Source organism: Corvus kubaryi, unplaced genomic scaffold, assembly GCF_017639235.1.
Source record: "Corvus kubaryi isolate FWS band 111438036 unplaced genomic scaffold, C.kubaryi_AGA036_p1.0 split3-73, whole genome shotgun sequence".
In the NCBI taxonomy this organism is placed as follows: domain Eukaryota; kingdom Metazoa; phylum Chordata; class Aves; order Passeriformes; family Corvidae; genus Corvus; species Corvus kubaryi.
In genome coordinates, this window is record NW_024582091.1 from 42,563,401 (window position 1) to 42,586,716 (window position 23,316).

The 23,316-nt window shown below is 36.1% G+C and overlaps 1 long non-coding RNA gene across 1 annotated transcript in view; it reads right to left on the reverse strand.

Moving 5' to 3' along the window:
- Positions 1 to 19,602: 19,602 nt before the first annotated feature.
- Positions 19,603 to 23,316, reverse strand: part of LOC121659160 — a 66,865-nt gene continuing 63,151 nt past the window's right edge. The window contains exon 7 of the long non-coding RNA XR_006014185.1: positions 19,603 to 20,542. This is a non-coding gene — a long non-coding RNA (uncharacterized LOC121659160). The remainder of the gene's footprint in view (positions 20,543 to 23,316) is intronic.

The window sequence follows — 23,316 nt, forward strand, 5'->3', positions numbered from 1 at the left end:
TCTCTTTATTGTCACTGAGGTCTATGCCTGTTTTTACTGCTTTTATTGCAAATCAGATAAATACTGTCATATGGCAGGAAACAGTGAACAAATGTAGTGATGTAAGGTTACATTCAGCTGGACACCATCTATCTGAATGATTAATTGAAGGTGTATGCAAAAAGCTACTGAAACTCAGCACTTCTGTCAAACAGCAAAAAAAAAAATCAATAAGAACACCACTGTCTTGGTCTCTTGTACTTTTGTGAAAAACACAAAGACAAATCAAGGATATATTTTCAAACCTGCCAGGAAGTTGCTGCAAGATGAAAGTCTTTTATTTTTTCCCCACTGAATTATAGCTTCTATTAATAAAATGGCATCTGCAGTAAGGACAGAATCTAATATGCAACAGTCTTCCCATGCATTTCATCATCTCTGAGGTTTTAAATGTATTCTTGTTCAACCTTTAGTTAAAGATCATTGCTACTATGAAATCAATTTTTGCTCTCATCCTGGGTGAATGATTAAGAAAGATTTTAGTACAGTTATGTCAGAAAAGGGGCATTTTGGCACAAGGTATTTACATGTATGTGACGTGTCATGTTCAGTTAGCTTAGTCCATTGGGATACCCTGATGAAGGAATACTAATTTCTATAGACAATTGACCACATGCAAGTCCATCTTCTTTACAGTTCATGTACATCCATGTGGGACTTCTTCACTGGGGTGCTAGTGGGGAAACATCTTTTGTCATGAGTCTCTGAACCAAAACCAATTTACATTTCAGAACATGTAGAGCAGCATCTAAATTACCTAGCCACTATGCCAAATCTATTTTCAGCAAACGCACAAAGAGACTGAGTGTTTCAAGCCAAGGAGATCAAACCACGTTGGGGAGTACCAAAGACAGCTAGTTTCTAATCCTGAAAATAAATGTCAACAGTTTCAGTGCTTGCTTTATCAGAGAATGAAGAAATTGTATTTGTGATTTTTTCCCCCAAATAAAAACTCCCAGTCCAGTATGTTGTGAGATTTTTAAGATCAAATGAATGGTCTCTGAGAACTTTTGAAAATATTCAAAATGCAAGAAGCTTTCTGAGTGCCATATGAACTCATTCTGAGGCCAATGTATTTATCAGAAAGACAAAATGGATTTGTTCTTTAATACTCTCTTTGAAATACTACAGTCATAGAATTAATGGAAACGGTATGATGTCTCTTTGCTGACTAGAAGTATGTGAATAATCAAAGCTTACAACTTGGTTCCTGTTCAGTAGTTTTTAATGTTATTCAGAAATAAATAAGAGTCCAATCCAGAATGATTCACTAATTCACAGACATAATGAATGCCTGAATAGTTCAGCCTCTAATGAATGCAGTTTCCAGTATCTTAGTAAGATGTGCTAAACATCAAATAGATAATATTGAGAGTAGTATGTCAGTATAAATACCAGAGGATTTTGCCTCCATAATCTGTAGCTGCTTTTGAAATACAGATTTTTACTTCTGAACGCATTCAGACATACAGTGTAGCTCCTAGAAACTGAAGAGCACAAAAGCTTTATGAAGAATATTGTATGAATGTTCCTGAACTAGAACCAAAAAATAGACAAGGAGAAAAGAAGCTTCTGCAGTGTCATGGTTTGATTCAAGAAGTAGAAATGGGATGTAAATGGTGCTTAGTGTACTTGAAACAGACTATACCTGCACTGGTCTGTTGCCAGTGTTAACTGGCTGCTAATGGCTTTTCTAGAAGCCTTCACACAGGTGGCCACAGGGCAGAATTAAAAAGCAATGAGAGGCATACAGTGACATCTCTGTATGAAATTCTCAATCTCCTTGTCAGATTGTTGACATTTCTGAGTAATATCAAGATCATGTAAGTTCATAAAATTTGTCTAATAAGATTAGATAACTTTGCTAAGCTGATATACTTAGTAACAAGAAAATAGTTTTAATTGCAAGTGGAAAGAGATGGAAATCTCCAAGGAATGATGTATCCTCTCCTAAAATTCTTAGGTGGAATTAATTGCTGTCTGGAGATATCCACTTCTCTGTATCACTCATCCTCACCTTAGGTAATGATTCTGGGAGATCTCTTCCACATCTCATATGTTTAATTATGTGCATAAGGCTTCTAAGGTGAAGACAGCAGAAGGTGAAGGCGTTGCAGTAATGCCATTACTACATATCACTATAGATTTATAAACTCTGTTTTGCTTTCATTTCCTGAAGAAAGCTGAAGATGACTAACAGATAAGGTTGAAATACTGGGTTACTAGTAAATAATCTAGTAATTAATAACTTTAATGACCTTTATGAATACTCAGAAAAGTTGGTATGGTTGTTGTTTCAAGATAAGAAGCTAACAACTTAGATTAAGGCTTATGCTTGCGTACAAAAATGCAAGAGGAAACAAGAAAAAAAACAGAATTTTGGTATTCCTTTTGATTATGGAAACTTGTATGTTTGGCTAAAGATGAAAAGAATGAGGAAGGCATTTTTAAGTCAAATTCTTGCTCAAAGAAGAACATTGTTTTTGTCATTAAGAAGGACCTTTTTTATAACCACCTATATTAGCAGAATGTTTGCTTACCAATGCGTAGCAATCAGATCACAGAATCTCAGAGTTGCTGAGTTTGAAATACCACATCAGTTATTTTTATACACTGATAAGGTCCCTCTGAACCTTTTTTGCTCCAGGCTGAACAATCACAACTCTTTCAGCCTCTCCTTGTGTGAGAGATGCTCCAAGCCCTTGACAATCTTTTTGGATCTTCAGTGGACTTGCTCCAACATGTCCAGCTTACTCGGATACTGTGAAGCCTAGACTCAGAAATCCAGATGGACGCATGGGCTGAGCAGAGGAAAAGGATCACCTTTCTTGTCATTATTTATCCTGACAATGAAAATGTTTCATATATATATATATATATATATACATATATATGAATGAAAATACATATATATCATTTGCAGGAAATTACTGTTTTCAACAGTATTTTTGATAGTGTGAGGAAATGGATGTTCTGAAGCTTTCAGATGTACTACTTGGAGAGTAAAAAATGTTCATAGTTAACCTGAAAAATATTTCACATATAGAAAAGTTATTTACAAGAAAAAATTGGAAATAAAGAGAGAAAATTTAAAATAAAATGTATTGCTTTACCTTGAAAGAATATTCTGAATATTTTATATCCTTATTTAATGCAGGAAATTTATTTGGAATTCTGTAAATTGTGATAGGCTAAAAAATAATGTGGAAGGCTTAAAGGTTAAAAGGTTATAATGGAAAAAACCCCAATAAATAATGATTATTTGCTGCTATGGTAAGGGAAAAAAAAGTGCAAAATATTATATCTCTCAATCTTGAGGAAAATACCTGCTACATTTACATAACAGTCTGATCTTCAGAGAATGATTATTTACTGATTATCTGATTATTTACTAATTTCAGTTCAGTCCTTCTTGCTTCACCACAAAACATTCAAGTTTTATAAGATGGTGCATAAGTTCAAATACTGCTGTCTAATTTTCTGGGTTTTTTTCTTAAATAAATTCTACTTTTAAGAGACACTCCTTTATTCAATGAGTGAAATGTGTGATCTACAATAAAACTACTGAAATTATCATAAAAAATGTTGTTGCAAAGTTCTGGCATTGTGGTATAGTAAAGGGAAAAGATTTTGTCTTTTAATATATCCAATATATTGCTTTGCATTAGATAACAATTGAACTGATTTACTCTTTTATAGATTGTTCATTAGTTCTGAAGTCAACCCTTTGAAAATGTTGTCAGCTACATGACTTACTTTAACAACTTGCACTGATGCTAGAGTTCTCTCAAGTGGTCTGTATTCAAGGAAATCATCATCTATTCACAAAAATTTCACAATGATTTTCCCCTTTACTCATTCCCTTTGTACTTCATCAAAACTGATTTTACTATGACATGCTTTAGGGTGGTCAGGTCTTTCATGGCAAACCTGTCCTTTCTTTTTACCCCCCTAGTGTGTTTACAGCAATGATCAAACAGAAGCTTACATTTTAGAGGATACTTTTTTCAAATTTCCTTTGACTGCTTGGACTTTGTCTGGTTAAAGCTTGCTTATAAACGTTTCTGGCATTAACGGAAATCAATGAGAGACTTTTTCTTACCAGAGTAGAATATGGGGCAGTCATGGATGAAAAGCATTGTGTGACCTCACAATTGGGAAGTATATGAGGTTTTGTACAAGTAATCTTGTATTGAAAACAGAAGTCTTTCTGAAGGCGTGTTGGTAGTCCTAAGAGTAAAGCTAATTTATTTTTCTTGTTATTATACCTCTAGCTGCCAGGTCATTTTTTAAATAAGAAGACTTAATAGATGTCAGTGCTGATTTAAAATTCATTCTAAGATTTATAAATCTCACTTACAAGGTGAAGGATGGTCATAAGCCAAAATAAGCCAAAATGACAGACACCCCCACCACCATTCAGGGAAGAAACAGAGAGCAAATGTTAGCTTCCTTTTAACCCTACTACCACAGAAAAGTTAGAGATGTTAATAGAATACAAATATCTCATGTTTGGTTTGCCTGTGCTGTTGAAATTACAGTTTAAGTTTTGGGTTTTTTTCCTAGTGTGAGTAACACTGTAAATACATGGATTTCGCTCACTGTATTAGTTTTGGACCCTACGTATCACAGCCAATCTCTTTTTTTTTTTTTTTTCCCAGTCCATTATTATCCATGGAAATCTTAAGAGTAGGAAAATAAAATAGGAAGTAGTGGAGTCCTTTTTTTTGCACATATAACAAGCATTATATTTGGGATAAGAAGAACATCTCCTATAAATTATTTCAACTCAATTAAATGAGTGCAGCAATCACTTAAGCAGCACTGAAGGAGATGTGAAAATGTTCATTCCCTTAAGAAAAGGTGAATTTTCTTCATATGACTGTCTCTCCAAATGACTGAGACTTCTGCTGAAGTGTGTGCTATTTCAAGGTAAGATGCAAACAATGAAAAAGGAAACAAATGATGAAGCCATCACCTCTGACCTCATTGAAACAGAACTCTTAAGAGAAAAATGCACTTCATGCCTCCAGTCACAGGATTCTGATTTAAATTAAGGCAAACATACTGTGCAAGCTGCATATTTTTTTCCTTTTAAATTTAAATCTGTGCATAACAGGCAAATGCATTTCCTATGTTATAATAGGTGTTCCCAAATCTACTTTGATTTAATGAGTAGTTGATTGAGGAATGGATAGAGCTCCTTAGGGGGCCACAAGGCAGGGACCTGATGGCCGAGACCTGTCCCATCACCTCTGGACACCAGCCCCCATCTAGGGAGCAGGACAGGCTGGGGGGCAGCTAAGAAACACCTATATCTTACATAACATAGATAAAGAACCAACTTTATTTGGAGACCACTTGGACTGAACTACCTTAAAGAATGCCTTGCACAAGGATTTGAACATCATTTCTCCTCTCGCGTACTTAGTTGATGTCTAAGGGGATTATATAGTTGTTTCCTTTTATCAAGTAGATAGTAGCATATTTAAAATAGAATATAAATTAAAAACAGCAATTGTTATATTCTATAGACAAAGGAAACACACAAGTGAATGGAAAAAATATAGAACACTTTGTTCTTACATGGCTCAATACATTCAAAAATAATTTTGATTGATATTGAGTTAAAAGGTGTCTCTGTATAGAATGTATGGTTAAAAAAATGACAGTAACTTACTTTTAATAACTGACTTTAATTCCAGTTGTAGCCAGTAGTTCATCTTAATTCAGGATTTTTCATTTATCTCCAGGGCCCAAGGTTACGTCTATTAAAAGGTAAAGTGCTGGTAAAGACCCTGCTCTCTCTTCCCTTTTTCCATGGGTTCTGTCTTTGGCCATGATCATCATATTGGACTCACGATCATTAGCAGTCTACTGTCATGGGAACAGCCAGCATTTCCATAGGAAATTTTGGGAGAACAACAGGGAGAAAAAAGTGTCTGGCAGCACATGGACAGGAGACAGAGGAGAAAGATGAACTGGAAAGACATTATTCTGAGATATAAATCCTGTAGCAATTCAACTCCCAGGGGACCTAAGACGGAACTTTTTTACTCATTTCTTTATATTCCTGACAAGAACAGAGACAATCATGCATATTCTGAAAAAATGGGTAAAGATTGAAGTACCCAAGTTGTTGGAATAAGACTGACAAAGACAAGAAGATTGCTTTCACATTTACTAACTGGAACCTCATGACCCAGTGATCATTCCTAATTAGTAGAATGTCTTGCTCTTCTGTTAAATCTGAAGAGAAGAAGCAAGCTGAGTGGAACAGGGCTTTGTACAGTTTACACAGCAAAAACTTTTTGTCAAGAAAAATTCCAAATCAGGCCACCTAATCAGCACAAACTGGGCCCTACTCCAGTCTATTAGGCCCGAGTGAGGCTCTGCAGTCCTGCCAAATTCTGAATGAGACTCAGTTCCTGAAAAAGTGGCTCCCAGGATAAGATCATGTAAAGCAGAAAGACTTTTCAGCAGTTCTCTCATCTAGGCTTTTCACTTCCACGACATCCCAGCTAGCTTGCTGCTTATAAAAAGATCTTCTAACTCATCAAGTCCCAAACTTATCTGGAAACTCTCTTGAAATATTTTGTATTTATAGCAGTAAACAACAACAACAAAAAAACCCAACAAAGCCAAAACCAAACAAAAAACCCCCCAAACAGCCCTAAATCAAATGATTCAGGCTGTAATTATGCCAAGAATTCAATAAAAATAACGCTGACTTTGCCGCTGAACAAATCACCTCTGAACTGGTGCAGAGATCTTTGACCAGTACCAGATATTGGAGCAATGCCTGATTCATTCCTCCTTTTTTACAGCACTTAACTTTTTAGTTGATAATTCCCTGAGAGGACTATGTCTTTTTCCACTTTTAGAGAAGTTAAAAGTAGGGTTTTAAATGCTAATTTCTTTGAAAGAAGAGGGAAAAGTACTAAAACTACTATTAGAAGCTTAGGGTTCTAAATACTTGCTAAGACACCTTCCTAACATTCACCATATGGCATTTTATCACATGAGCCATGTACAGGAGGCACATAAGTTTAATGTCCCATAGGAATGGAATCACATCAATTTTCTTTATGAGTGTGTCTATCACTTATACAATTATTTGTTATGCAAATATATTGTATTTACTCCATAAATTATTTTATTTATTATGTAAATATATTTTTGAATATTATTCTTATCCAGACAGTCTCACATCTAACTATGTATTTTTCCTTGTTTGGTTATCTTTATTTTGTATGGAATACTAATCATTATTTTAAAGTGCAATTTTCCGTGAATGGATTTCACTCATTTTTCCCCAAACAGATCCTAATTTGACATGGAGGAAAATACTTTAAAAAGAATTTCACCCACAGGATATTATTCTGTTTTATTATAAAGACTAACATATTGTAATTGGAGTTGAATAGAATATAGCTTTTCCAATCTATTAATATTTTCAGGTTAAGAAAAAATCTCCCCCACACTTAATAAAACCCAAAGTTTTGCCCTAATCAGCAAAAAACCTTGTCTGTTGCTCAAAAGCACAATGATCTGTGAGAGTTAGATTCAGTAAGGATACTGCTATAATAATTACTTACACGTACAAAAACTTCAAATGGAAAATATTCATAATGGTTTTCTTCTTCACAGACAAATCAGGACCAAGTGTTCAGGACTACAGTGTAGATTTCCAGACAGAATTAGAGACTTGAATTTTGCCTTTCCTTAACCTAAATAAGCACACAGACCTATAGACTTTTACCAAATCTGTGCCAAGTTTCTCTTTCAGTTTAGTGAGAAATTTAATTAATTCTGAAGTTAGACTACCTCCTAAAAGTTTTCAGTTTAAGTAGAATTTTGGACAAAAATACTAAAATAAAATATATTGGAGACACTTCAGCTTTAAGCTTTCATTTTCTATGTGACAATTTGCAAACGTACATGTATCAAATATGCCAAAAAGTAGTTAAAGTACCTAAGCTTAAAGATTTTTGAATCTGACTTTCCACAAAGAGGAAATATCCACAGATTTCCTCCAAGATGTTTCAAATTAGTGTTCCAAATTTAACCAGCTGAAGAAGGGTATTTTGCATAAACTTATCTATTGAACCAGAAATATGGGCTTTTAATTTTTGCTTTTTATTTCCTAGCAGCAAAATCTATTTTAGGATTAAAGTGGGAAAAGGAAACAAAGTTTACATTGCAAACATATACACATTCAAATAAATTAAAGTATTTACAAACAATCTGGATACAGTAAAGGACTCCAAGATTTCTAGCAGACTTAATTAATAGGACTATTGCTAAAATGAGTCAATTTATCCCCTCAAGCGTAGCATAACGCTCCCAAGTAACTTAATCAGAGTCATAAAAACTTATGGAGAAGATCAGACAATTTTAATGATCTTCTTCATTGCCTCTGAAAAGCTAATCTAAATAAGACAGATATCTGTATAGACCTAATGATACCACAGGTATCCAAATTTACTCTCTTCTGGTGACTGAGACACTGGAATGGTTCTTTTCATTCCACTAAAAAAATTGAATTTTAAAGCATAAATTCATTTGTGATTTCAATTCTAGACCAAGCTCAATTAGCTCAAAAATAGAAAGTAGGAATAAAAAAATGGTCACAAGGCTTTCTCAATAAATTAACTCCGTGTAGCATTCAGAATCATGGTCATAACTTTTTATGCTAGTTACAAGTATACGCTCAATTATTTTTTAATGTTGTTTGCACTTTAAAGAGAAGATAGCTGAGACCAATAGAGTGGATTAAACCATTTCATTTCTTTCTCCTGTGCTGTTTAAGAAATTGAGCTGAATTATAGAACAAAGTAACTAATGATTAAATACCTCCACTTTGGGTGACTAACTTGAAACATCTTTTATAGCCATGATTTTTTAAAGCCATGATTTCCAAAGTCAGAAAAGCAACATTTTTATTAAGGGCCTTCAAGAAAAATGTGATGATAAGCCAAATATTGAGATACTGAATAATTCCTAATCATAGGTTTCTATATTCCTGTTTTGTACAAGATGATTTGTTTGCTAGATTTTGGCAAATAATAACTGAACAAGTATATCGAAAACAATGATGTTGAAAAGGTGACCTGAGATCAAGATATGGAGTGGCAGAGATTTGCAGACATAAGTAAGGATCTAATGTATCAATATACATGTCAAATAAACTCAATCTAGCTTGATGAGGCACTGGTGATAAATAGCCAATATGAGTGTATACTTAGAGATCAATTCATGCACTGAAGTGCTGTTGACTGAAACAGAAGAAGCATGAGAGAGAGCAGTCCAGATAACAGTATATTAAAGGTCATGTAGGATGTTTATAACAGAGCTGTGAAGTAAATCACTTGATTTTGCTCTTTGGGAGAGAAGGTATTTTTCCATGCTCCCAGGCCCAGAATGGGTACGAGCATGGTAATGCCAGGGTTCCCTATCCACGTGCTTCATTGATTTTCTTCTAGCTAGGGAAACCACCACCACTAAAGGAAGTTCTAAAGGAGGTTTGGCCCTTGTGGTATTGTCAGAACAGAGGGGTTTAGTGCCCCGATTAGATTGTAATAATCAAGCTGGAGCCTACTCATATGTACCTTTAAAACACTGATCATATTATTCACTTACCTCGTTACCCTTCTTCCTGTTTCTTGACCTATCTCTTCGCTATCTTCACTCCAGTCTTCTCCAAAATAAACAAACTTTTCTTCCAATTGATCCCACTTTTGCTGCACCTATTGCTTTTTCTGATACTGTAACCTAAGTGATCTCAACCTTATACAGTGTTGTCACCCTCACAAGACTCTTTTCCCAAAAGCCAACACTTCAGGTACCTTTGAAGTTTCTCCATTTGTCATTTGTTATGTGTCCTGCCTACTGGTTTCACATGTCACATCCACATCCTGCTCAGTTAGCTTTATTGTGAGCCAGGGCTTTGTTGGGGAACCAGTCATTCACTGGCAGCTGTAATATCAGCTCACAGTTTCCCTCTTCCATTTATTTGTACTCACGATGATGGAAGGAAAAGGAGAGACATCCATTCAATTCTGAGTCCAGCCTGATCTTTGTCATCTGATTACACCTCTAACTTCACAGAGATACAGTGAGCACAGAAACTTACCATTTCAATTTTATGTTTCCTTTTCAGAGTTCAACTGCCAAGGCAAAAATCTGCGTTTAGATTTAGCCTTTTGCCTGTCATTGCTATTAAATAAGACACAGGTGAAAATATCTAAAAGTGAATAAAACTTAAGATGAACCACCCAAGCCAGTCATTTTTCCAGACTCTACAATAGAGAAATTTTTAATTATCTCACAGGGTTGGTTATATTAGGATAGGATTTGGAAGGGAAGGAAAAAGAGGCAATAAAATAGCAGAAAAAGACTCCAAAGCATTTAATACAGTGGAGGAAAAAGGAAGCAACATAAAACAATGGAAGGAGATGCTTATTTTACTAAGAGGCTGATAGGAAAAATGCAAAAGAGGTATCAGAGAAGAAAAACAGAGGTAAATAGCATAAGATGAATAGTATTGCTGAGATTGCTTGTTTACCAGCAGAATGTCTGGACTTGCCAACCCAGAGAGTCTCTTTTGCTTTTATGTTCCTAAATTGCATAAGCAGAAAGGGGTAAGAAACAAATCCAAAATGTGTGATAAAAATATTTCAGCAGCACTTTGTCCTCAACTGTACCAGAAGAACTATTTATTGAGAAGATTCTCATAGGAAAGCAACTATGAACTGAGCTTGCATTTCTCCAATAGGATGAAGACAGAAAGGAAGGAAGGAAGGAAGGAAGGAAGGAAGGAAGGAAGGAAGGAAGGAATTCAGAAGGAAGGAAGGAATTTTCCAGAGGAAAATAGTAGAAAACATTTTTACAAATATTGTTAGCTGGAGAGAAAATTTGGTATCTAAATGATACTTCTATTATCTGTCTGCCAGATAATCCCTGGATTTCTCTGGTTTTGCAGGCATGCAGATTAAGAAAGAGGAGAAAAATTATATAAATCTTTACATTTTGTCTGATCACTTCTTCTGGAAGAGGAATATGCAAAAGATTTAAAGTTAATGACCTTTGCTGGTATGCTGAATGGAACTGAGCAACTAGCATGACGATATGATATCTTCATGTCCAAAACAGGGAGATAATTTTTGCCATTAATAATGCACTTGCATATGCAATTACAGACTAAAAGGTCTGTGTAGGTGTGAGACATAGCAATCACAGGGCTGAAGCTTCTGTATATGACAAAATCTGGTACTCACTGGAATAACATTACAACACAAATTCAATACACAGTAGGTTAAACATCATAGTGCAAGTCTTCAATACTCTTAGGCATGACAACAGCACCAAGGTATTATAGTGATTTGCATTCTGTGTGTCCAAAACAGATTAAATACTCTGTTCAATGTGTCAAGTCAGTTTGCAATGCAAAACAGATGTATATTTGCTTTGGCTTCTGCAACCAATATTTAAAATAGAAACTGGGAAGCTGATGCAGAGGAATACCATTTTAACATTCAATTTCATTTTACTGCTTTGTCCCTAGTTAAGCCTTCATTTCAGCAGTAATGAATGCACACAGTTGTTGGTTTTTAGTATCTCTTTTCTTTAGCATAAAATTAAAATGTGCTCCTGTTGGAGCAGAACAAATATAAATTAAAAAATTAGGAAACAAAGACTCCTTCTGCATCTCACATCTCTAAATCCATAACACTCTATTAGAAGCCTCATTTACTTTAATAAAAGGTGTTCTGTAGAATTTAGATATTCCACTGTTAGAAATCACAAGATTCTTGAAAAAATCAGTTATAATACATTATAGCATAATGACTATATGCTAGATCACAGTTTTGTGTCAAGATTTGTAAAACAAATTAAGATGAACAAGTGTTTTAGATTAACTCTCAAATTGACCACTACTGTCCCTTTGTGTTTCCAATCCAATTTTACCATATGCAAATGTTGTTGAGTCAAACAAATGGGTAAACGTAAAAAATAACCCAACTCCACAAACCTCTCATCCTCAAGAAGGCACATTTTTGATCTTATGTGTTCTTCAGCTTGATTTGATGCCAGTCCTGTTTCTATTAAATTCGACAATGTAAAAATCTTTCTCTTAATTTCAGTGTATTTTAGTTTTCTAACATGTAGTATTTATAAATGGTGTCCAGAACTTTTCTGTGAAAGACAAGCAATTACAGTAGTTGTAGTTCCTTCCAGTCATACTATAGTAAGAATCCCAGGAAGTTATTTCCTTGAGGGTTTTTTCCCCTATTTGTACTGAAGCCAGTGTCTGCAGGGTCACTTTTGACTGCAGTATTAAGCAAGAACATAAAGATATTAAACCCACACATTTTGGTCAAGAACATATATTTACAGATGCTCTGAAGTCTCTGAGAATTTTTTTTCAAACATTACATGTTAAGCATTTAGAGACCAATTTTTTTGTTGTTGTTTTAATTCAGTCAGTTCTTTCCAAGAAGGATTCTGACAGAAAATCAGTATCTTCCCTATCATTCATGAAAACTTGTTCTTTATTCCTGATCAAAAGTCAAAAATTCCTGATGCTCCTTTCTCCCACCTAAACAAATTGGATGTAAATTAGAAGAAAAAAAAAAACAACGCACTAGTCTACCTAGACAGAGCAAAGTAACAGTTTGCTAAACTAGCAAACACTCCAAGATAAGATTGTTGGAGTACAAGAAGCTGAAAATTCACTGATGGAAAAGAATCATTCTGGTTTTTTTGTTATGTAACGCTACATGCAAGGACATCTTGTGTTTTGAATATTATTTATTTTATGTTGTTCTAGTGACAGTTCTTCCCAGCCTCCAGACAGAACAGTTTAGAATCTGTCAAAAATAAAGATATATTTTCCAATTCTATTTCTGACTATTCAGCCTGAGATCTCAATGTTACATATTTCTGTGTGATTTATAAATGATCACAAATTATAATGGTTATTTTATGTCAAGTTTTATCCTCTGGTGTTTTGTTCATTGCAAGATGCAAACCTAAGCAGATTTTTCTCATGTAGTTTTAGGAATGTCAAGGTGAACTTTAATATCCACTTTACCCATGTGTCTTGACCGGCATTTTCTGTATCTTGTACCTGTAGTGGTCACATAAAATTGTTTGTGTAACAGAATTTCTCCAAAGGATTTTGTAGTTATCAGAAGCAAGGTACCCTTCAGGTTTACATTGCTTGTTTTTTGGGGGTTTTTTTGGTTGTTTTTGTTTTTGTTTTGGGGGTTTTTTTGTTTGTTTTTGTTGTGGGGTATTTGTTTGGTTTTGGGTTTGTTTTTTTTTTTTTTTTCCTTTTCTTTTTGCTTTATCCTGGACTGTAAAGGCTGTTTAAAAGCTACCTTCTACTACTGTACACCTTTCTTCAATACAGACTTACAATGCAAAGCAACACAGTTCAAGTATCTCTTGGCTACTTTAGAAAAGATTCTGTACATAGGTGAACTCCAACAGCTAGCAGTAACCTTTAAGAAACCTACAGGGAAATGGGAACTGAAGGTTTCTAGGTCTATCCCAAAGCTTCAGAAATGAACTTAAAGCAGCATTGAACTCAAAGGAAACAGTGCAAATCAACAGGTCAGAACTGCCACAGTACATGCAGGTAATATTGGCATCATAAGTTAAAAACCGAGCAGGGAATAACAGACTGCACAGGGTGGAAGACCGTCCTTGAAAGACAAGGAAGAGGAATATGCAAAAAATTAACAAAGTTAATGACATTTGCAGGTATGCTGAACAAAACTGAGCAACTGTCATGAAATGGAAGTATTTAAGTCAATGGCTGGTTCAGTATATGGCCAAACTGACAGGACTATTATTAACACTTTATGCTTCATGTAAAAAGGAATGAATGATTTCTGCATTAAGCTTCACTACTGGTGTAGCCAAAGTGATGCTTTATTAAAAAGGAAGGTGTTACGCTAAACTGTGAATTCATATCACTGTGTGACTAGGATGAAACAGCATTCACTGAGGAGCACTTATGAGTGAAAATTAAGAGTTTTCCAGAGCTCTGGGAGTATAATGCACATTTTCACTAAATGTTAATGGGATTTTGGAACCTAACTGCATTAGTGACCTCTGAAAATCCCTATCAAAGTGACTGAATTGCAAACAAAAAATAGAGTTTCTCATTAATCTCCACTATTGTACAAGTAGACTGGAGGGTAGCCAGTATTGTAGCCATCTTAAATGATGTGTTAGGGGTGAACCTAAAAATTATAGACCAGTGAACATGATTTTAGTATTAGGTAAATTAGCTGAAAACACATTTAATGAGACTTGTAAAACACACAAATGAGCATAATATAATAGAAATCAGCAAAGCTTCTGTAAATGGGAATCACACTTCTTAAGCCTCATTTTACTCAAAAGAATTGAAACGATGGAAAAATAATTCTTAAATATAATTTAGTTGAATTTCTGAAAGGCCCTCTAGGAAATATCTGGCCCAAAGGTGCTAGTAGGAGGAAAAGGTAGTCTTAGGAAACAGTGTAGTATTAGTTTAATTTTTAATAGGTGTGCTGACATAAAAGAAAATTTTTGAAAAACACAGTGTCTATTAAAATTAAATATTTTCAAATATAACAGAGGTAATAGAAATCAATAATGGAAACAATATTACGCTACTCTGTAGGGAGGTGATGGGTCCCTATCTTAACACATATGGTTGGTTTTGGTCAACAAGCTTTAAAATTGCATAAAGGTCTAAAATACAGAAAAATGCAAACAGAATAACAGGCCTCGTGATTGCCACTATTTCTATCATGCTGTAACATAAATTTTAAAAGGCAATTACTTTAAAACGGAAAGAAAACAAATAATTATCGATAGTAAAAGAGTAATTACACTGTATTTATAGCTAATTTTTCCAGTGTCTCTGCTGGCAAATTGCTTGAGCCTATTCACTGTCATTGAGGCCAGTATCTACCAAGCACCTACGTATTTCCTCATAAACTTTCAGACTTAAAAAAAACCCTCAAAATTTTTTCTATTGAATATTCTCTGTTAAATCTGAAAAAAAAATCGGTAATTATTTCAGAGTTGTAGTTTTGTAGACCAAAAAACTTTCAAGGACTTTTCTAAAAATTTGATAGTGTTGATATCCAAGTTTAAATTCCTAGAAATGTTCCTTAGCACTTAGCTAATATAGAAATAGCCCTTATGGCTGAGATCCAGGTTCATTATTAGAAAAAAAAAAGATCAAAATAAATAGATAAATAGATAAGTAAAGACAACCAGAATTAATTACTTGATTTGCTACTTCTCTGTGTAATTTTTAGTACTTAAAGCAAAACTCAGGTTGTTACAATATTGCTACCAAGTCAGAACAAAATACCAAGCTTGTATTTTCCTAGAACTGCTGTAAATTAATATAAAATACTTTCATCCAAGACAAGGCAAGATTTATGCTTACAGTAAAAATTTCATTTACCACCATGCCAGTCAGAAAACAATTATAAGTCTACCAGCCACCTCTCATCAAATAACAATTGCTCATTCCTTACATATGTTTAGAAACAAGCTTGCCCTTTACAAATAACCCCTAAACTGCAGCTCCTTCTAGCTGTGCTGATTCAGAAATGGCACAGTCACTTGAAAACTCAATTTACCTAGGCCTAATTCTGAGTCCAGCCTGGCTCCTTTGAAGTACAATGTAGACATGCATTTGGAAGTCCATGTTTAACTGAAATCCATGAAGTTTATGAGTTTTGTAATGAGGCACAGTTCTGAAACAGAAATTTCAGGTAAGATAAACCATAATTCTTTTCCTCTAGGGAGAGAGAATAACTGTTATGCAACTTGAGTACACCCACATCCGAATCCTACAGTCTGCAGCTTAATCTCTAGGATTATTATAGGTCTCACTATAAAGAACTGAATCTCAGTCCCTGGAAGAGCTGTAGACACAGAACTTCGTTTAGTTGCCTAAAGATTGCTCACCAAAAGCCTCGGTGTGCCTGAGGCGTTTCACGAGGGAAGCAGATAGGACAGTGAAGTGAGCAGAGACCTGCAGTTTTCTGAAGCAAGGAGACAACTCCATTAAATTTCATCTGGCACTAGGTGGAATAAACAGCAAGGCCGTGTCTACTCTTCTGAATGGAGTCCTAGAAATCAGTACATAAGCAGCAGGACTGTGACTACAATCACTTTCAGTACACTTTCTCAGCAGACTAAACACACTTACACAAATGATATAAAAGGCTTTTGTGAATTGGACCCTGCATTTTCAAAGCTAAGCACTTTTTTTCCATTTACAGAAACCATTCATTTAATTCCAAGAGAAAAAGACATACATACCATTTCATAACTTAGAATCTTTATTGGCTTGAGTGAATTATTGAAAAAAACAAATTTAATTTCATGTTTTATTTTGCCCACAAATAAATTTCTGAACACAGTACGTCATACAAAGCTAAGTTCCTTTTGTCAGGGAAAAAACATCATCATATTGAATGCCAAAATCTTTCTAAGCATATCTTGCTTGCAAAAGAACTTTTAATTAACTTAGATATAATGATACATCACCTTACAGATGTAAAATATCCCATCTGTCAGCTTCTTTCTTTTCTTCCCCTAATGTTGAAATCTATGAGGCCAGAAACCCCCAAAATCCTGGCTGACAAATTGCTTAAGTGTCAACAGAGTGGTTTCTGTGAGGGTTCTATTCTATCCTTGTACTTCAAATCCCACATCTGTAACTTTTTTACTGTTCCTCTCTCTAAATTTCTGATTTTCAGTACATCTGATGAGTACAGAAACTCATTTGTAATTGAGAAAAAATAGGGCCCTTTATTTTTAGATTGTGTATCAACATGCTCTGCAGTCCTACAGCCTTTCTGTTCTACAAAACACACAGAGTATTCCCGCTGGTTGTCATGAAAAAGTTGTCAGCTCCCTGCTCCTTTTGTACTGAGAAACTTATAATTTGTGTTTGCCACATGACTACTAGTACGCGTAGCAGCATATGAAATACATAGTATTAACATCCCTATGAATTTATGACTTATCATTAAACACACATTCAGATATTCCCATACCTTTCCAAAAAAGTCTTATTGCACGCACAGACTTTCATGATGCAATGTTTGCATGCTTTTATGAGAAGATTCCTCTCCAAGTACTGTAGACCATTTGGATAGTGCTTCACTTGGATATTGAAATGGTTTTTATATTGGGTGTATAAGGAATTTAGTTTTTTCAGTGTAGTATTCAGGGTTGCATTTCAGCAGTATAAAGTTTAGGGAAGCTGGAATCAAAGAGGAAGTTTATACATTATAACTTCCAGTCAGCAACTTTTGCAGTGTTTTTAAGGAGACAGAGATGCTTGTTCCTGTTGCAGTGGGGATACTGCAACACGCATATATCAAACCAGGAGTCCCGTGGAAAGGAAATATATACGGACAGACAGATTCTTGATAGCTGTTTCAGAGAGATGTTTATTTCTCCAGCCGCATGGCCGGAGCTCTGCCCAGGAACTGTTCCAGTCACGGGACCAAGGGTCCTTCTGCCCGCGCAGGGAACACAAACCAACCAATGGGAACGAGGCTGAGCAGGGGCAGGGAAGCCCCGTGTCTGTGCCCTCAGGGCCCCTTTCCCAGGGCTCCATGGCAGGGGAGGGACCCCAACACCTCACCCGTTCTATTTTAATAAAAGGAGAATGAAAACAACTGGATAAACATAACAAGAACAGTTTCAAAACAAAACAAGCCACCCTCCTGAGTCTTTAAATGTCCAATCAGATTCTGTGGAACATCTTAGGGCTGACAGAAGGGAGACAGAACTCTCTGAGCATGCTTTGTGGGGAAACTGAGGCAGGAGAGGGTTTAATTTCTTCCCTCCCCCTTTTAATCCCTCACTCGGCTTTGGAAAGGGATTTTTGGGGAAACAATTGGCAAAAGCATGGTTTTGTGAGAAAAACCATGGATGAAAAAATGGATTGGGAATACACTGGGGGTAATAGGACATAGGGTAAAAGGGAAAGGTGGGATTAGGAAAGGGAGACTGTAGGGGGGACTTACAATGGAGATATTGTCTAACATGACTACGATTTTTAGCATATATACTGCCTTTTACAGGAACACCATCAGGCCCAGTGACCTGCGATGCTTGTAACCCTTTTCTACCTTGTATAATTTTGAATTGCACCACCTCTCCATCTCCCAAGCTTGGGATGCATTTTTCAGGGTTATTCTTTTTAATAGCAGTTCTATGCATGAATATGTCTTGCTGGTTGTCACACCTTGTTATAAAACCATAATTTTGCTTAACATTATACCATTTTACTATCCCTAAGATCTTAGCTACTATGATTTTTTCCTTTTTCCGAGTGGCTGCTGTTTTCTGTCTCGCTGCGTCTTTGCTCTCTCCTTTGGTCGCTCCCGTGTTGGAATTGTCGGGGCTGCTGATGCCTGCGCGCTCTTCCCGGGGTCGCGTTCAGGGCTGCGCGGGCCGGGCCGGGCTGCGCCGCTCAGTTCTCCACGCGTCGCCTCCTCTGGTCGCAGTTTCGCTGCCGATGCCGGGCGCTGCACCCACGTCTCGGCCGGGCCCCCGAGCGACGACCCCTCCGCACTCCGCTCCAGCGCGCGTCTCGGCTGGGCGCGGCTCAGTTCTACCGCCACCGCTGCCAGCCGCTGCCCACACGGCGCCCCTCTCAGTCGGGCGTTCACGGGGCTCGCTCCACCACGCGCTGTGTGGGGCCAGGCGGGCACTGCCGGGTCCCGCTGCTCCCGCCGTGCCTCGCTCCGCCACCGACACTGCGGCTCGCGTGGCTCCGCCCGCGCGCGGGAACCGCCTCGCTGCTGCTCGCAGAGCGCTCGGTGCACGTGGCCTGGGCCGCACGGTCCCTGCGCCAGGCTTCCCTTCGCCAAGACACAGCTGACATTGCTCAACAGTCTCGGTAACTAAATAATATTCACGAAAATATTCTTCCATCGGCATATATTTTGACTCCAATATTAACTGTGTCTAAACGGTTTTCCAAAAGCCCTTGGTAAGAATTAAATCCCAAGAAACATAGAAAAAGTTCTTAAACAACCATGCCAGGAAGTGTTTCAGTTCTTTTTGAGCTTGAATCAAGCTAAAATTCACAAATCGTTGTTCAAGAATCATTTTAAGTTTAAGATAAATGTCCATATGCAGCTCAGAGAGCCAAGAGTCTTCCCACGGTTCCTCCATAGTTTAGATACGGAATAGCAAAGCAAAACCAAGAAGAGGAATCCAAAGTTTCCAGGGTTTACTCACACAAATCAGTCGCTTAGGGATCGGGGATCGTTCTGCTCACAATTCTCCACCATTATGTTGCAGTGGGGATACTGCAACATGCATATACCAAACCAGGAGTCCCGTGGAAAGGAAATATATATGGACAGACAGATTCTTGATAGCTGTTTCAGAGATGTTTATTTCTCCAGGCGCATGGCCGGAGCTCTGCTGAGGAACTGTTCCAGTCACGGGACCAAGGGTCCTTCTGCCCGCGCAGGGAACACAAACCAACCAATGGGAACGAGGCTGAGCAGGGACAGGGAAACCCCGTGTCTGTGCCCTCAGGGCCCCTTTCCCAGGGCTACACGGCAGGGGAGGGACCCCAACATGTTCCATCTTACATAACCAGAAATTTCATTGCAATACAAGAACTAAGTTTTGAGGGCTGTTAATTCTCTTGAATTTTAAAACCTTATCTGTGTTAACTGACAGCTCTCTGTTACTTATTCTTGCTCAGGTACACAGCAGTTAGAAATAAATTAGAGACCCAATTCCTAGTAAGTCTGGAACTTTTCAGTACAAGCTTAGTATTTTGTCTAGTAAAAGATTTAAATCAGATTTATGTCCTTCCTGACAGCCAGTTCCATTATTCATTGTCCTTCACAGCTTCTTAATCAAGAAGTTTTCCCCAATCATTCATTATTTCTACTTTCTTTGTTGTTTTCCTAAGCTTTCCCAAATAGTTATTTTTGTTCTTGGAAGGACAGATGAAGCTACTGTAAGTTATAGCACTGGTAAGACAGGTAAGATTCAGCTGGGATGTGTGTGATTGATTGAATGATCTGGTTTAAAGGTGTTCTGGTGAGATACATTGTTGTAGTGGCCCCTTAAATAGATTTATTGTATCTCCATGGAAGACATTGAAGTCAGATGAATCCTGGGCAAAGTGAGTGCATTGTGCCACATCAGCATATTTCTGATAGTTTAGTGCAGTATGAATATATTAACAGTAATATCTTACAGTATATCAAATACTGTTTTGTATGTGGCATATTGTACTGAGTTTATAACCCTTTACAAAATACATTCCTTGTGCTTAAAAATTCTCTGTGTTAAAAATACTATGGGCTTTTTCACAGGAGAAGGTACATTATTCCTAACTTCCAATCTATATAAAGTAAATATAACTCACATTTTTCATCTTGGACCATTGAAAGTTCTGTGAAAGAGATTCTTCCTTTCCTTTATAACAAAACTGTAGTAAAAGAAAGTAAAAAATAAATACACTGTCCATTAAATTTCTAAACTTTCACTTAAACTGTCCATCCAAACCTAATGTCATTCATGGAGATAATCCAGCATAAATTTCATGCCATTTTTCTACCAGTATAGTTTCTCCTCTAGGAAGTTATTGTAATCTGGAAGTTGCTATGGAATTTTCTTCTCAAACTGGAAAAGAAAGTACATATGCTAGAGAAAACATTTAAGAGCTAACATCCTTAACTTCTAGAAGAGGCCATAACCATCTTCTCAGAATGAAAAAGTAAATTATTTAAGTCCATAATGTCAAATAATTGGAAGCAAAATATGCTCAGAACCTTCTGTTTGCATTTGGTCTGACATTTTGGGATTAAAGGCATCCCTAAAGCATCATCAAAATGGATATATACAAGCTTAATGATTGCTAAAAGGCTGATATTCCGGACCTGGAAAAATATAAAAGATTTATCTGTGGTAAGAGTTTTGGCAGACCTTGTGAGAACTGGCTCAAATGAAAAAGGTTACGTGGTGGGTAGAAGATAAACTCAATTTTTAAAGAGTGTGGGAAGAGTCTATGGAATTTTTACAGTTGCTTTACATGCGTGACAACATTAGACATACCAGTATAAAATCAAATTAACTAAATTAATAAAAATACAAGGGAATAAGGAAAAGGATATATTTACTTTTCCATAGATATAATTTTATCAGCAGCTGTTAGTGTGCTATAGCTCAAGAGAAACTACCTACTCAAAGTAAATGCATAAAACCAATATATGATGTTTGAGGAGGGCTGAGGTGTTATGCTTTATCTCAGTTATGAATATAACTTTATAGAGAGAAGTGAAAAAAGATTCTTCAGCAGCAGCATAAAAACTGTCTGTTCAGTTTGCCAATACATCTAACGAGAGGAAAAAGCATACATTTTTTGGAAGATCCAACATGCATTTCCTAGAAAGCAATTTAACAACTTGGAGAATACATCTGCATGAAATAGAATCTTACTTTGTTTCAGTTTGGAGTTGAAAATTCTTGAACATAATCTGCTCAAGGTTATGGCTGCCATATGGTTTTTCTATGATAAATTGCTACAGTGTGCAAATAAATAAGAATACACAAATCATAGAAATTAAGTCATGCTATTCCTAACAGAATATTTTAGATCTAAACCACTGTTGGCAGATCAATGGTCAAGCAATTTTCAAATTAGTGGAGGATATTTATGTGGATCATTCCAATAGTTAATCAATTTACAGTATGTTTAGTACGCAGTCTTCCTAGCATTAGTATGAGTTACTCTGAGAGCAGTCCTTTCCCACTTCTATTCAGTACTTCTCTTTTGTGCAAATTGGATGCTTTAAAAACTGCTAGAGATGGAATATGATTGTTTTGTCACCAAGAGGATCAAGTGGTTACAAATCTTGCTGAATTTTTTAAGGGGAGGAAGAGGAAAAACATCAACTCTTCTGGAAATCCCACCATCAGCAACCCACAGCAAGAATTTAAAATTAGTTATCTATGCCTATGTCCTCATATTCCTTTGCTGTGAAAGACATAAGTGAGGATAAAGGTGAGATGGAAACCAGAGCTGGCATGGAGTGGGAATGAGGAAACATGGACAGATCTTAAAAACATCACACAGCTCCTACAAGCACAGGCATGACCAGGAGTTAATCACAGCAATCTCTAGGTGCAGTGATGAATGATAAATAATCAGACTCATCCTGTGCTAGTCTTTTGATATGGTGTTTTGGAGAATAGTGCCTAGAAAGATTATCAACTGCAGTGTGTAGAGGAGGAACACAAAAATGGGAATGACACTTTTTTTTCCCCCTAAATATACTTGATTGATGCAAAAATGTGTGGCTTTTGTGGGAAACAGCAGAAAGGGAAAACAGCAAATAATATTGTTTACTTTGTATAATTATGCAGCTTTGCTGGTAACTGTTAGAAATAGTTGGATCCCTGTTTCTGGTACACTTTTTAAGTAGTTCCTGTTAAGATGACTCAGATGTTTCTGAAAATAACATTAGGGTAAGAATCATGTTGTCAATATAAAAGAAATTATATTTTTAAGTGAAACCTTGTGCCTGTACTTTGGACAATGAACATGAAATCTGGAGAGTATGTCAGATGGGAATCAGAGAAGTTCCTGTTTCTGTAAATGCTGACTTTAATTTCCACCTAATTACTTCATTTATGATATTCTTTTTCAGGCTATTTATTACACTCCAGAATTAATGTAAAATGAAATAGTCCTATGTAACAAGAACACTATAACTGCAATAACAAAGTGCTAAAGATTTAAAGAAGTGTCCAAATTTACTGACCTCCATAAATTTAACTGGGTGTATTTAAATTACAAAATTATTTTTAATAGTATGACAATGTGTTAATTTGTTCCTGTGAAAGACTTGCAACACAGTGAAATCTCAAAGCTATATGAAAAGTGTTGTTATTTTCCCATCCTTTTCATTTGATAATTTATTTAATGCTGAATAGAAAAACAAAAGTCTTCTTCCAAATGAAAATTAGGACATTTTAAAGTGTCTATTTATTTTGAACTACAATTACATCCAAAGATTTAACAATGGAATAAAAGGAAGAGTTAGCATTCTTAAACAAAAGCAATTATCTATGTATCTGCAGAATTTATTTAATAGTGGTCAGTCTAGCACACATCAATACAGATAAGTCTGTACTCAATAATGAACACAAATCATGATTTATAATAGACTAAGCAAAATCAATATAATTTGAAGAAAAATC